The sequence below is a fragment of the Cherax quadricarinatus genome, chromosome 66, assembly GCF_038502225.1.
Source record: "Cherax quadricarinatus isolate ZL_2023a chromosome 66, ASM3850222v1, whole genome shotgun sequence".
Taxonomy (NCBI): domain Eukaryota; kingdom Metazoa; phylum Arthropoda; class Malacostraca; order Decapoda; family Parastacidae; genus Cherax; species Cherax quadricarinatus.
In genome coordinates this window covers 13,945,614-13,959,541 of record NC_091357.1, presented here as the reverse complement: position 1 = coordinate 13,959,541, position 13,928 = coordinate 13,945,614, and the positions used below count along the sequence as shown (strand labels likewise).

The 13,928-nt window shown below is 42.5% G+C and overlaps 1 protein-coding gene across 4 annotated transcripts in view; it reads left to right on the top strand.

Annotated features, from left to right (window-relative positions):
• Positions 1–1,031: 1,031 nt before the first annotated feature.
• The window catches only part of LOC128704095 (mucin-2), a 105,903-nt gene continuing 93,006 nt past the window's right edge, over positions 1,032–13,928 (top strand). For 3 of the 4 annotated variants that reach the window (XM_053799121.2, XM_053799118.2, XM_053799119.2), the window contains exon 1: positions 1,032–1,597. The gene's annotated coding sequence lies outside the window, so the exon portion shown is untranslated. Of the gene's footprint in view, positions 1,598–7,806; positions 7,897–13,928 lie in introns of all 4 variants that reach the window. The other variant, XM_053799120.2, reaches the window with a different exon arrangement.

Here is a 13,928-nt window from a genome sequence, read left to right as displayed (position 1 = left end):
AGTGTGTGAAGCGAGAGCGTTTCCTACCAGGCCACTTTATTCAGTTAAACTGGTAAATTGAAACTTATGCCACCTAATGGCAGTGCCTTGTGTCCAGGAAACCACACCTCTCCTGGTGTAGGTACTGTCCTGGTGTAGGTACTGTCCTGGTGTAGGTACTGTCCTGGTGTAGGTACTGTCCTGGTGTAGGTACTGTTCTGGTGTAGGTACTGTTCTGGTGTAGGTACTGTTCTGGTGTAGGTACTGTTCTGGTGTAGGTACTGTCCTGGTGTAGGTACTGTCCTGGTGTAGGTACTGTCCTGGTGTAGGTACCGTCCTGGTGTAGGTACTGTCCTGGTGTAGGTACTGTTCTGGTGTAGGTACTGTCCTAGTGTAGGTACTGTCCTGGTGTAGGTACTGTCCTGGCTCTAAGATGCAGCAGCCATTCAATATCGAAGTCGTTCAGAATAGGTAAACTGAAATCTATTTAACGTGATTTAACGGGAATGGAAATTTTCACACTGTTTTACACACAAAATGGCCAGATTGTCACTTACACATTTGAATTTTACTCTCCGTTGTCGTCGATTTTTTTTGGCACCTTTCTTTGAACGTTTAAAGCTCCGCTACTGAGGAATTTTGGATGTTATCTGAGCAAACTGTTCTATCCATGGTATACCTGGTGTTTCGGGGGGTCAACGCCCCCCCCGGCCCAGTCCATGACCAGGCCTCGTATTGTGACATTTATTATTTAACTATGTAATCACACACACAGGTGCTCCATGTACACACACACACACACACACACACACACACACACACACACACACACACACACACACACACACACACACACACACACACACACATTTCCTTGCTCTAAAATATAAGTTTTAGCTTTAACAACAGATAAAACATTAGTCACGTCCCCCCCCCCCAGAAAAAAAGAAATATGCAAAAAAAGACGGGATAAGCTAAAAGAAAAAAAATCCATAAACAAGAGGAGCTGGGAAGATGCTAGGAACCACGCCAGAAGGTCTTAAAGACTCAGTCAGCCGTGGAGTGAAAGGCTAGGCGAGGCTGGGAGTCGCAAACCTTACACCTCAGTCCATCCGCGTTGTCTGGTGCGACGGGTGTGTGAGAGTGAGCGAGTGTATGTCCTAGCCTCTGCTTACACCAACACTCTCACACCAAGGTTGTACCTTACCCTACAACACCCATAGTGAAGACAACTGTTTATCATTATTACAATCACAAGACAACGCTTAAACTGAATACCTCACACAGCGATATTAGATACTTTATCGCTACTTCATTCCTTGGGTATTACAAACACCTGATGCTAATGATGGATAAACATTTACCTACAACTTAACTAAATTAACTTAGGACCGCAGATGACCTCACACTAGAACATGTATTTAAAACTTTTATCCACATCATTTATTCCAAGCTCTTAATTACTCTTATTACATAAAATATATGATAAACGCCGAGGCACAAGTGATTAGTCGAGTAGAACGAGGTAATTTTGTGATCATCTTGGTACTTCAAGACCACTGCAAGTGCTCGGTTATATTGACTACAAGAACCATCACCACCACCAGTCTGTCACCAGGTATGTAGCCAGGGTCTGTCGCCAGGTATGTAGCCAGGGTGTGTCACCAGGTATGTAGCCAGGGACTGTCACCAGGTATGTAGCCAGGGTCTGTCTCCAGGTATGTAGCCAGGGTGTGTCACCAGGTATGTAGCCAGGGACTGTCACAAGGTATGTAGCCAGGGATTGTTACTAGGTATGTAGCCAGGGACTATTACTAGGTATGTAGCCAGGGTCTATCACTAGGTATGTAGCCAGGCTCTGTCACCAGGTATGTAGCCAGGGTCTGTCACCAGGTATGTAGCCAGGGTCTATCACTAGGTATGTAGCCAGGGTCTGTCACCAGGTATGTAGTCAGGGACTGAAACCAGGTATGTAGTCAGGGACTGTCACCAGGTATGTAGTCAGGGACTGAAACCAGGTATGTAGTCAGGGACTGTCACCAGGTATGTAACCAGGGACTGTCACCAGGTATGTAACCAGGGACTGTCACCAGGTATGTAGCCAGGGACTGTTTGGCATACTCCAGTAGACCTACAGTTGCATGTACTGGAGATAAAATACCTACATAATCCAGCTGTGCTTAACTAATATATTGCATCACACTGCTTGAGTTTCTTACATCCAATGAGGAAATCAGTCTCGTTAATTAATGGTTCAGTAGTTATGGCAGCTTTAAATGGCTTCGTTCCAGCAGAGTTGGAGATGTACACATATAACTCGCACACAGGAGAATGAAAGTTATGACGACTTTTCGGTCCGACTTGACCATTAACTAGTCACACACTGGTTAATGGTCCAAGTCTGACCGGAACGTCGTCATGAGTTTGTATGTGCAGGTTATTTGTGTATTTTTCCAGTCACAGTATTGTGTCTTTTTATTTTTTAGAGTTAGAGTTGTTATTACCTGGTAATTATCATCCTTCAGGATGACTTAACCCACGCAAACAATAAATGGAATCTCTGAAGATTTCTTCATATTAAATAGCAAGACAAAAAATAAAAATAAAATATAAAAGAAATTAAAATTAAAGTCCTAACTAGAGAGCACATATTTTTTTTTTTTTGTAATTCTAGAATATATACATTCCGTAGCCAAATTAACTACTACTGCCAAGCATACGCATCAGTGGCGGCATCAAACACCCCAGAGCTGTCAAGCGAAGGATCGTTGGCGTAGCTGTACATTAATCACCTATACCTGACCTCCAGGGAGACACCATCCATGCCTAGCCACACGGCGAGACATAATGTTTACAAAGTATCTCTCAGTATTTCTGCACTTCCATCAAAGTCATACCTCTCCAAGGTAACCCTTGTTATCACCTTTCCACACGAACCCACCAGAACTACTAACTCACAACCCTTTATGCAAGTATCTTATATAATATCACCTCACACGTAACCAGCTTCCAAAACTGCGAAAACCAACTATCAGTTCCGCCGCTCGCCCCGTGGCACTGTATTACACCGGACTTAACAATACACCTTGACAGTAATGTGCCCAAAGCAGCACCAAATGAAGTTTAAGTTTCTACTTTTGCATACACAAGGCGCAATCTACTTACAAAAAAAATCTATATAAATGAATGACGAATCCTCAGCAACAGTACACCCTCTGTGTATTGACCTTTTTCATATCAAACTGGAATAGCAACTTATAGGACTTTTCTGTATCCATAGCTGAGCTTTCCGGAATTTATGAGGCCTTGAGAATAATTAATTTACTGAAAGTTGGTAATTATACAATTTGTAGCGGCTATAAAAGTGTAAATCAATATATTACACAACGCTTCAAAACATTCAAGGTATTTGAATATCAGTGTCACATACTCCTACACCAACACCATTAAAGAAGGATAGAATATATACCTATAATGGATACTCGCACACTTGGGAATACTTCACAGTCAACACTTGGTGAGCTAGCCAAGGCAATGTGCAATGCAACATTCAATATACTGTACAACTTACAGTCTCGTATGCAACACGTAAAAAAAACTGAAAACTATAACAACAAACAATTTCATTGAAAACTGGAAACTGTCTTTCTCATCAACACACTATGGAACTATAACATAAAGAGTTGGGAGGTGTAGAAACATATAAGATATAAAGCAAGAGTAACAGACAACAATGACCAGATTAAGGCTGGTACACACGAAGCTAGACACAACAAACACACGTACAGAACTGATATACCAGGTATGCCTGATAAAACCCTGGTTGGCGAAATGTCTACAAATATAAATTAGACATGTATCTAATTCATCAACGAAAATTTGCATTCTCTGTCATGTTCAGGAAATAATAGGGCACGGTCTGCTTCATCGTTTTAAATATGAGAGAGAGAACGATCTTCGTGAGCCATGAGAACGATCTTTGTGAGTCATGAGAACGATCTTTGTGAGTCATGAGAACGATCTTCGTGAGTCATGAGAACGATCTTCGTGAGTCATGAGAACTATCTTCGTGAATCATGAGAACGATCTTCGTGAGTCATGAGAACGAACTTCGTGAGTCATGAGAACGATCTTCGTGAGTCATGAGAACGATCTTTGTGAGTCATGAGAATGATCTTCGTGAGTCATGAGAACGATCTTCAGACAAGAACGAGCCACTTTGAAAAATCCCTTATAAGACTGAAAACATTCTAGGAGATGGGACCTTATAAGACTGAAAACATTCTAGGAGTTGGGACTTTATAAGACTGAAAACATTCTAGGAGGTTTGACTTTCCTACTGCATTTGAAGCAGAAAATAGTGAAAACATTAAGCCAGCTCATACAGACAAGCAAAAAACTGGGCTGGTGGACCATCACAACACGAGATATTTAATAATCTGTCCAAAATCCAAAGTCTGGGCAGCATCAAGAGAAACACTGACACACTGATTCCAGTTAATGACTGACAGTGACAACAGTCAACCAACATAATGGGAGTGACAACAGTGACACAACGAGAGTGACAACAGTGACAACACAACGAGAGTGACAACAGTGACAACACAGCGAGAGTGACAACAGTGACAACATACAACTGGTGCAGTATTCTGCAGAAGTATAGAACTCTCAGGCAGCTGTACGTATCCTGAAGAAGAAGAAAAAGACAAGGATAAAGAATAAGAAAAAGAAAAAAGAGGAACAAGAAGCTAAGAAGCTATACATATACAGAAGAATATCTATATAATGGGACACAGAGTTATATAATAGTTGTTACCCTCCTCAGCCAAGACACTAATAAGAGAGTAGACACCACTGCCTTAGTGCGACTTTCTATGTTTAGAATTTCTCTTTAAGTATTTGTCTAACTAATTTCTCTGTCTTTCACATTCGCCTGTATTGTCTCAGGCATTCCTTCACTCTCTCTCTCTCTCTCTCTCTCTCTTTCTCTCTCTCTCTCTCTCTCTTTCTCTCTCTCTCTCTCTCTCTCTCTCTCTCTCTCTCTCTCTCTCTCTCTCTCTCTCTCTCTCTGTCTCTGTCTCTGTCTCTGTCTCTCTGTCTCTCTGTCTCTCTGTCTCTCTCTCTCTCTCTCTCTCTCTCTCTCTCTGTCTCTCTCTGTCTCTCTCTGTCTCTCTCTGTCTCTCTCTGTCTCTCTCTGTCTCTCTCTGTCTCTGTCTCTGTCTCTCTCTGTCTCTCTCTGTCTCTCTCTGTCTCTGTCTCTGTCTCTCTCTGTCTCTCTCTGTCTCTCTCTCTCTCTCTCTCTCTCTCTCTCTCTCTCTCTCTCTCTCTCTCTCTCTCTCTCTCCTTGGTATAATTAGAGAAAACGTATATAATACCAACAGATTGATTAACAGAACACATATGTAATACTTGAGTGATTTAAAAAAACTGGTGGGCGAAACGTCTCTCATATAGAGAGACGCAGGTAAACACATGTGTCTCATTCACCAGGGCACTTCTAAATGGTTTATCAGGTGTGAGTGACACGTGACGCAGGTGTTACACATGTGTCTCATCAGGATACTTCTAAAGGGTTTATCAGGTGTGGGAGACACGTGTCTTTAAATATAAATTGGGTCTGGGAAGAGTTTCCTATTGTAATATTTGTTGGGACGGTCTGGGACCCAGCCGCGGGGGCGATGACCCCCAAAACTTACTTCAGGTATCCTTCAGGTATTCTTCAGGTATACTTTATGTATACTTCAGGTATACTTCAGCTATCCTTCAGGTATACTTCAAGTATTCTCCGGGTATCCTTTATGTATTCATGTATCCTTCAGGTATCCTTCACGTATACTTCAGGTATCCTTCAAGTATATTTCGGGTATAATTCAGGTATTCTTCAGGTATACTTCAGGTTATTATGCCCTTCCTAAGACAACTACTGAAAAATTATGCTATAAAAACCACCACCATCATCACTATAAACCACCACCATCATCACTATAAACCACCACCATCATCACTATAAACCACCACCATCACTATAAACCACCACCATCACTATAAACCACCACCATCATCACTATAAACCACCACCATCACTATAAACCACCACCATCATCACTATAAACCACCACCATCATCACTATAAACCACCACCATCATCACTATAAACCACCACCATCACTATAAACCACCACCATCATCACTATAAACCACCACCATCACTATAAACCACCACCATCATCACTATAAACCACCACCATCATTATAAACCACCACCATCATCACTATAAACCACCACCATCATCACTATAAACCACCACCATCACTATAAACCACCACCATCATCACTATAAACCACCACCATCATCACTATAAACCACCACCATCATCACTATAAACCACCACCTTCACTATAAACCATCATCACTATAAACCATCACTATAAACCACCATCACTATAAACCACCATCACTATAAACCACCATCACCATCACTCTAAACCACCACCATCACTATAAACCATCACCATCATCACTATAAACCACCACCATAAACCACCATCATCACTATAAACCACCACCACCATCACTATAAACCACCACCACTATAAACCATCACTATAAACCACCACCACCATCACTATAAACCATCACCATCACTATAAACCATCACTATAAACCACCACCACCATCACTATAAACCATCACCATCACTATAAACCATCACCATCACTATAAACCACCACCACCATCACTGTGTAAATATACAAGTGTGTAAAATTAGGTTGTAAGTACACGAATGTGTAAACACAAGTGTGTAAACATACTGTGTAAACGTGTGTAAATACAGTTTTTTTTTTATTCGCCGGTATTCTCCCGGCCCGTATTTATTATTATTATTAAAGATTCGCCGGTATTCTCCCGGCCCGGGCCTTTTCCAAGTGGTGGCCCGGCCTTGACTCCTTCTTTAGGGAGTGTCTGAGACCTAAGTCTCCCATGGGAGGAGGCACAAGTACCTCCTCATCTTTGGGACCAACTGTCCCCAGGCCTAGCCACAAGCTAGGCCTCTCTGGTCTGCCATCCCCGCCCCAAGGGGGCTAATGGGAATGACAGTCTTGTGAGCTGCAAGCCCGGGCTCAGGCACCTACCCTGCCCTAGAAGGGCTGGGCATGGTGTCGATGCTCCGGCCCGTATGTAAATATAAAGTGTAAATATAGTGTGTAAATATGTAAGTTTGTAAACAGGGTGTAAACATGATTACAGACAATTACAATACCTGAATTTCTCTCATAAAAATACTGTAACTAATATTTACGCTTTACAGAAAACGCACACATGTACACACACATCCTCCCCTTCCTTCCTATGTACGCATCCCCCCTTCCCTTCCTATGTACGCACACACACTTCATGTACGGCCACACTCTATGCACGTACACAATCTCTCCCCTTCATATACACCCATATATTTCCCCTCCCCATGTACGTACACATCCTCGCCCCATACACACACACACTCCTGCTCCCCATGTACGGTCCCATGCACGTCTCTCCAGTGTACACACGTGTAAACCTCATGAATAGACCTCACACACAGATCTTATAATAATAATTATATATACAATGATTGGCGATGTATACAATACAATGACTGGTCATGTATACAATACAATGACTAGTGATGTATTTTCACCTTAAAATGCAGTTTAGAGAGCAAGTTTACTAGCTGTTGGATTAAAGGTGAACGATAGATGGGTGGTGTGGATGTGGGTGGCCAAGGATGGGTAAAATACTGAATGACGCATGACAAATGGCCAGTTGGGATCATCTTTTTTTGCAGAAGTAGAGCGGCGGCTGGAGGAAGCGAGCGTAGAAAGCGACACTGACCCAGAAAAACATCTTGTAGGAGGCGAGGCTGGCTAGGCTTCAGGTAAGCCAGATTTTCTCAAGGAACAATTGTGGCTGTGGGCTTATTAAGGCTTCCGTGACAGCCCTCCTCCTCTTCCTCTCTCTACGTAAAACCCTTTCAGACATGCCTCTGGCTACGGGACTAGAGCTAGGTTTGTGGTGTCCTGTCTCTCTTGCATTTGACATAAAAATGTGTACTTTCCAGTGGTTGGAGCATTGACTACCTCCACTGCCACACTCTGAAGAACTTTCTAATATCCCTTCGGCATCTACTCTTTCTTAGTTTTTAATTATGGTCTTTCGTTGTCGTGGTGTGAGATCTTTTTGTCAGTTCTCTTCGTGTCCTTTGATAATCTTTGATAATCTTTGATAATCTTCTAGGTATAAAGACTCACTAGGTAGAACAAACTATTATGGCGACTACATTTCACTCAAGGTTTTGTCAAACTATACATAGGATATTTTTTTGCACATATGTGTACTCAGAGAGAGTAAGGCAAGAAGAATAAAAAATCTTATTACGTTAATGATATACATTACCGATAAGTTGATAAATAAGACTTATGTTCAACATCTGGGTAGCTTTAATACGAAGATAACCAGATGTTGCACATAGATCACCAATAATTTCTATCATGTTACGTGCTGATGATGCTCTATTATTTACATTTGAAATGTTGGATTACAAGCTGTGTGTTTCTCATTTAAGATAATGTGTTCCAAGGGATTTCCTAGGCTGAAAGCACCCTGATTCTCTTTAACAGTGTCTAATATGCTAATGATCGCTGATTTCAGTATGGGATCAGTTCTCCTCTTTAATAATATTCTGAGAGTCTTTCCACTTCATAAAGAGTAAATCTTTCTTTATGAATAACGTGCAGTGTCATGAGTCCTACAAGCGTAATAATGTTCCCAGATTCTGTTTTATATTTGTATTTTATTGAACCACACAAGTAATATATTCAAATAACCCACATTGAATAGTACAGAAATAACGTGAGTATTTTCGGTTTACTGGAGATCCTTCTCAGCGCCTGAGGATCGCTCAGTGACATTTCTCATACTGTTCATCACAGCCAGCGCATGACACGATGTATACACCATCACTGATGCTAATCTATTTGTCCATAAACCATGTCATTAGTGACTGACTTTCCATAACTTCTTTTTGTCCTGACTTGTATAATTACTAATTGGTTGTGTGTGTCTAGGTCTGGTAATATCATCTAACATCACTTCTCTTTAGTACCTTGCTGAGTAGATCTATGGTGTTGCCTGTTGTAAACATGAGATGTCTGTCTGAGTTGTCTTGTATAAGAGTCGAGAGGAATTTCTGGGTCCGCTGTCTGCAGTTTCGGATGAATTGTTATGGAAATGGTCGTATGGGAACCCTATTGTTAGTGGCTTTACAAAGAGGTTTGTATCTCTCAGTGTATATACACTAAAAGGTATCCAGTTCTCAATCAATGTATATACACAAAGAGGTGTGTATCTTCCAATGTGTGTGTGTATACAAGAGGCGTATATAGTTTACTGTATACATGAAGATGTGTGTATTTCTTAGTGTAAATTCATCAAATTGTGTGTATTTTTCAGCGCATAAACACTGAGTATTCAATTGAATCCCTATTTCAGATATTAATGTTGCTAAACTGTAGTGATCTTCGTTACGAGGGTCACTGAGGCTACATGTCACTGAGGCTACAAGTCACTGAGGCTACATGTCACTGAGGCTACATGTCACTGAGGCTACATGTCACTGAGGCTACATGTCACTGAGGCTACAAGTCACTGAGGCTACATGTCACTGAGGCTACATGTCACTGAGGCTACATGTCACTGAGGCTACATGTCACTGAGGCTACATGTCACTCAGGCTACATGTCACCTGTACACTGCTTGTCACCAAGACTTCGAAATCCAATATAAACATTAAAGTGTATATACAAACCGCTGCTTAAGTGTATTCTGTCAATACACACACTTCATGATATATCTACATATACCATTCAGAAATAATCAGTATGTATATATATCATATATCAGTATTATATATCTTATTATTATTATTATTAAAGATTCGCCGGTATTCTCCCGGCCCGGGCCTTTTCCAAGTGGTGGCCCGGCCTTGACTCCCTCTTTAGGGAGTGTCTGAGACCTAAGTCTCCCATGGGAGGAGGCACAAATACCTCCTCATCTTTGGGACCAACTGTCCCCAGGCCTAGCCACAAGCTAGGCCTCTCTGGTCTGCCATCCCCGCCCCAAGGGGGCTAATAGGAATGACAGTCTTATGAGCTAAAGGCTCGGGCTCAGGCACCTAACCTACCCTAGAAGGGTTAGGCATGGTATCGATGATTATTATATATCTTTTTTTTTTTTTTTTATTCGCCGGTATTCTCCCGGCCCGGGTCTTTTCCAAGTAGTGGTGACCCGGCCTTGGCTCCCTATCTGGGGAGTGTCTCGAGACTTAAGTCTCCCATGAGAGGAGGTACAAGTACCTCCTCATCTTTGGGACCAAGTGTCCCCAGGCCTAGCCACATTCCCCGCCCTCACGGGGCTCGTAGGGAGAAGCTAGGCCTCTGGTCTGCCATCTGCCCCGCCCCAAAGGGGCTCGTGGGGATGGCAGTCTTATGAGCTGTAGATGGTAGCAAGCTCAGGCCGTTGTTTTTTATTTATTATATATCTGACAATATTTTTCAGTCAAATTAAAAAAAAAATAATTTCTCGTGTTCTAGATACAATTATATTATTATTATTATTATTATTATTATTATTATTATTATTATTATTATTATTATGATTATTATTATTATTATTATTATTATTATTATTATTATTATTATTATTATTAAAACTAAACGCTAAACCCATATGGACCATAAAACAGTTGATGAAGAAAAAATTAAAAATTAGAATCATATTTCTACACTATTAAAAAATACAATCGAATTTATTTACTTAATAAATAAGTTAGTTAATAAATTCATTCTTCGATAAGAAAGAATTTTATATATTAACTCAGTATAAGACAAGCGTTCTTATTTGAAAAAAAAATCTAAATTAAAAAATGGAAGTGACAAGTTTATAGGAGTAATTCATAAGTCTGTCTGTCTGTCTCTCTCTGTCTGTCTCTCTCTCTCTCTCTCTCTGTCTCTCTCTCTCTGTATCTCTCTGTCTCTCTGTTTCTCTCTGTATCTCTGTCTCTCTCTGTATCTCTCTGTCTCGCTGTCTCTGTCTCTGTCTCTGTCTCTCTCTGCCTCTGTTTCTGTCTCTCTCTGTCTCTCTCTCTCTAAGGATCAAGGTAAATAAGTGCCTAGTTTCTTCATTAAGTAAGCAGGTACCTCGCTGTAAATAGGACAAGGAGGACGTAAATACTGGCTTAGCTCACCCTCCTGTTACACATCTGTTGTCTGTGTATTCACCTAATTGTGGTTACAGGGGTCGATTCATAGCTCCTGGCCCCGCCTCTTCATTGGTCGCTACTAGGTCACTCCCTCCCTGCTCCGTGAGCTTTATCATACCTCTTCTTGAAGCTGTGTGTGTGTGTGTGTGTGTGTGTGTGTGTGTGTGTGTGTGTGTGTGTGTGTGTGTACTCACCTATTCACCTATTTGTGGTTGCAGGGGTCGAGTCCTAGCTCCTGGCCCCGCCTCTTCACCGGTTGCTACTGGGTCCTCTCTCCGCTCCATGAGCTTTATCATACCTCGTCTTAAAACTATGTATGGTTCCTGCCTCCACTACATCACTTTCTAGGCTATTCAACTGCCTGACAACTCTATGACTGAAGAAATACTTCCTAATATCTCTCTGACTCATCTGTGTCTTCAACTTCCAATTGCGACCTCTTGTTTCTGTGTCCCCTCCCTGGAACATCCTGTCTTTGTCCACCTTGTCTATTCCGCGCAGTATTTTATATGTCGTTATCATGTCTCCCCTGACCCTCCTGTCCTCTAGTGTCGTCAGGCCGATTTCCCTTAACCTTTCTTCATAAGACATTCCCCTTAGCTCTGGAACTAACCTTGTCGCAAACCTTTGCACTTTCTCTAGTTTCTTGACGTGCTTTATCAAGTGCGCCCCTCAAGGAAGGTTCCTTGATGTTGGTGAGGGGCTCTTGATTTAGGGAATTGGATCTGTGCTCCAGTTCCCCGAATTAAGCCTGAATGCCTTCCACATCCCCCCCAGGCGCTGTATAATCCTCCGGGTTTAGCGCTTCCCCCTTGATTATAATAATAATAATAATTTATCAAGTGCGGGTTCCAAACAGGTGCTGCATACTCCAGTATGGGTCTGACGTACACGGTGTACAGTGTCTTGAACGAATCCTTATTAAGGTATCGGAACGCTGTTCTCAGGTTTGCCAGGCGCCCATATGCTGCAGCAGTTACCTGGTTGATGTGTGCTTCCGGAGACATGCTCGGTGTTATACTCACTTCAAGATCTTTCTCCTTGAGCGAGGTTTGCAGTCTTTGGCCACCTAGCCTATATTCTGTCTGCGGTCTTCTTTGCCCTTTCCCTGTCTTCATGACTTTGCATTTGGCGGGATTAAATTCGAGAAGTCAGTTGCTGGACCAGGTGTCCAGTCTGTCCAGGTCTCTCTGAAGTCCTGCCTGGTCCTCATCTGATTTAATTCCTCTCATTAACTTCACATCGTCTGCGAACAGGGACACTTCTGAGTCTAACCCTTCCATCATGTCGTTTTCATATGTGTACTCACCTATTTGTACTCACCTATTTGTGGTTGCAGGGGTCGAGTCACAGCTCCTGGCCCCGCCTCTTCGCTGATTGCTACTAGGTCCTCTCTCTCCCTGCCCCATGAGCTCTATCATACCTCGCCTTAAAACTATGTATGGTTCTCGCCTCCACTACGTCACTTTCTAGGCTATTCCACGGCCTGACTACTCTATGACTGAAGAAATACTTCCTAACATCCCTTTGATTCATCTGAGTCTTCAACTTCCAATTGTGACCTCTTGTGTCTGTGTCCCTTCTCTGGAACATCCCGTCTTTGTCCACCTTGTCTATTCCGCGCAGTATTTTATGTGTCGTTATCATGTCTCCCCTGACCCTCCTGTCCTCCAGTGTCTTCAGGCCGATTTCCCTCAACCTTTCTTCGTAGGACAATCCCCGTATCTCTGGGACTAGTCTTGTTGCAAACCTTTGCACTTTCTCTAATTTCTTGACGTGCTTGACTAGGTGTGGGTTCCAAACTGGTGCTGCATACTCCAGTATGGGCCTGACGTAAATGGTATACAGAGTCTTAAACGAATCTTTACTGAGGTATCGGAACGCTATCCGTAGGTTTGCCAGGCGCCCGTATGCTGCAGCAGTTATCTGATTGATGTGCGCCTCAGGAGATATGCTCGGTGTTATACTCACCCCCAGATCTTTTTCCTTGAGTGAGGTTTGCAGTCTTTGGCCATCTAAACTATGTTGTGTCTGCGGTCTTCTTTGCCCTTCCCCAATCTTCATGACTTTGCATTTGGCAGGGTTAATTTCAAGGAGCCAGTTGCTGGACCAGGCTTGTAGCCTGTCCAGGTCTCTTTGTAGTCCTGCCTGATCCTCATCCGATTTGATTCTTCTCATTAACTTCGCATCATCTACAAACAAGGACACTTCTGAGTCTATCCCTTCCGTTATGTCGTTCACATATACCAAGAACAGCACAGGTCCTAGGACTGACCCCTGTGGAACCCCGCTTGTCACAGGCGCCCACTCTGACACCTCGTCGCGTACCATGACTCGTTGTTGCCTCCCTGTCAGGTATTCTCTGATCCATTGCAGTGCCTTTCCTGTTATGTGTGCCTGATCCTCTAGCTTTTGCAGTAACCTCTTGTGAGGAACTGTGTCGAAGGCCTTCTTGCAGTCCAAAAATATGCAGTCGATCCACCCCTCTCTCTCTTGTCTTACTTCTGTCACCTTGTCATAAAACTCTAGTAGGTTTGTGACACAGGATTTTCCTTCCCTGAAACCGTGCTGGTTGTCAATTATACACTTGTTTCTTTCCAGGTGCTCCACCACTCTCCTCCTGATGATCTTCTCCATGACCTTGCATACTA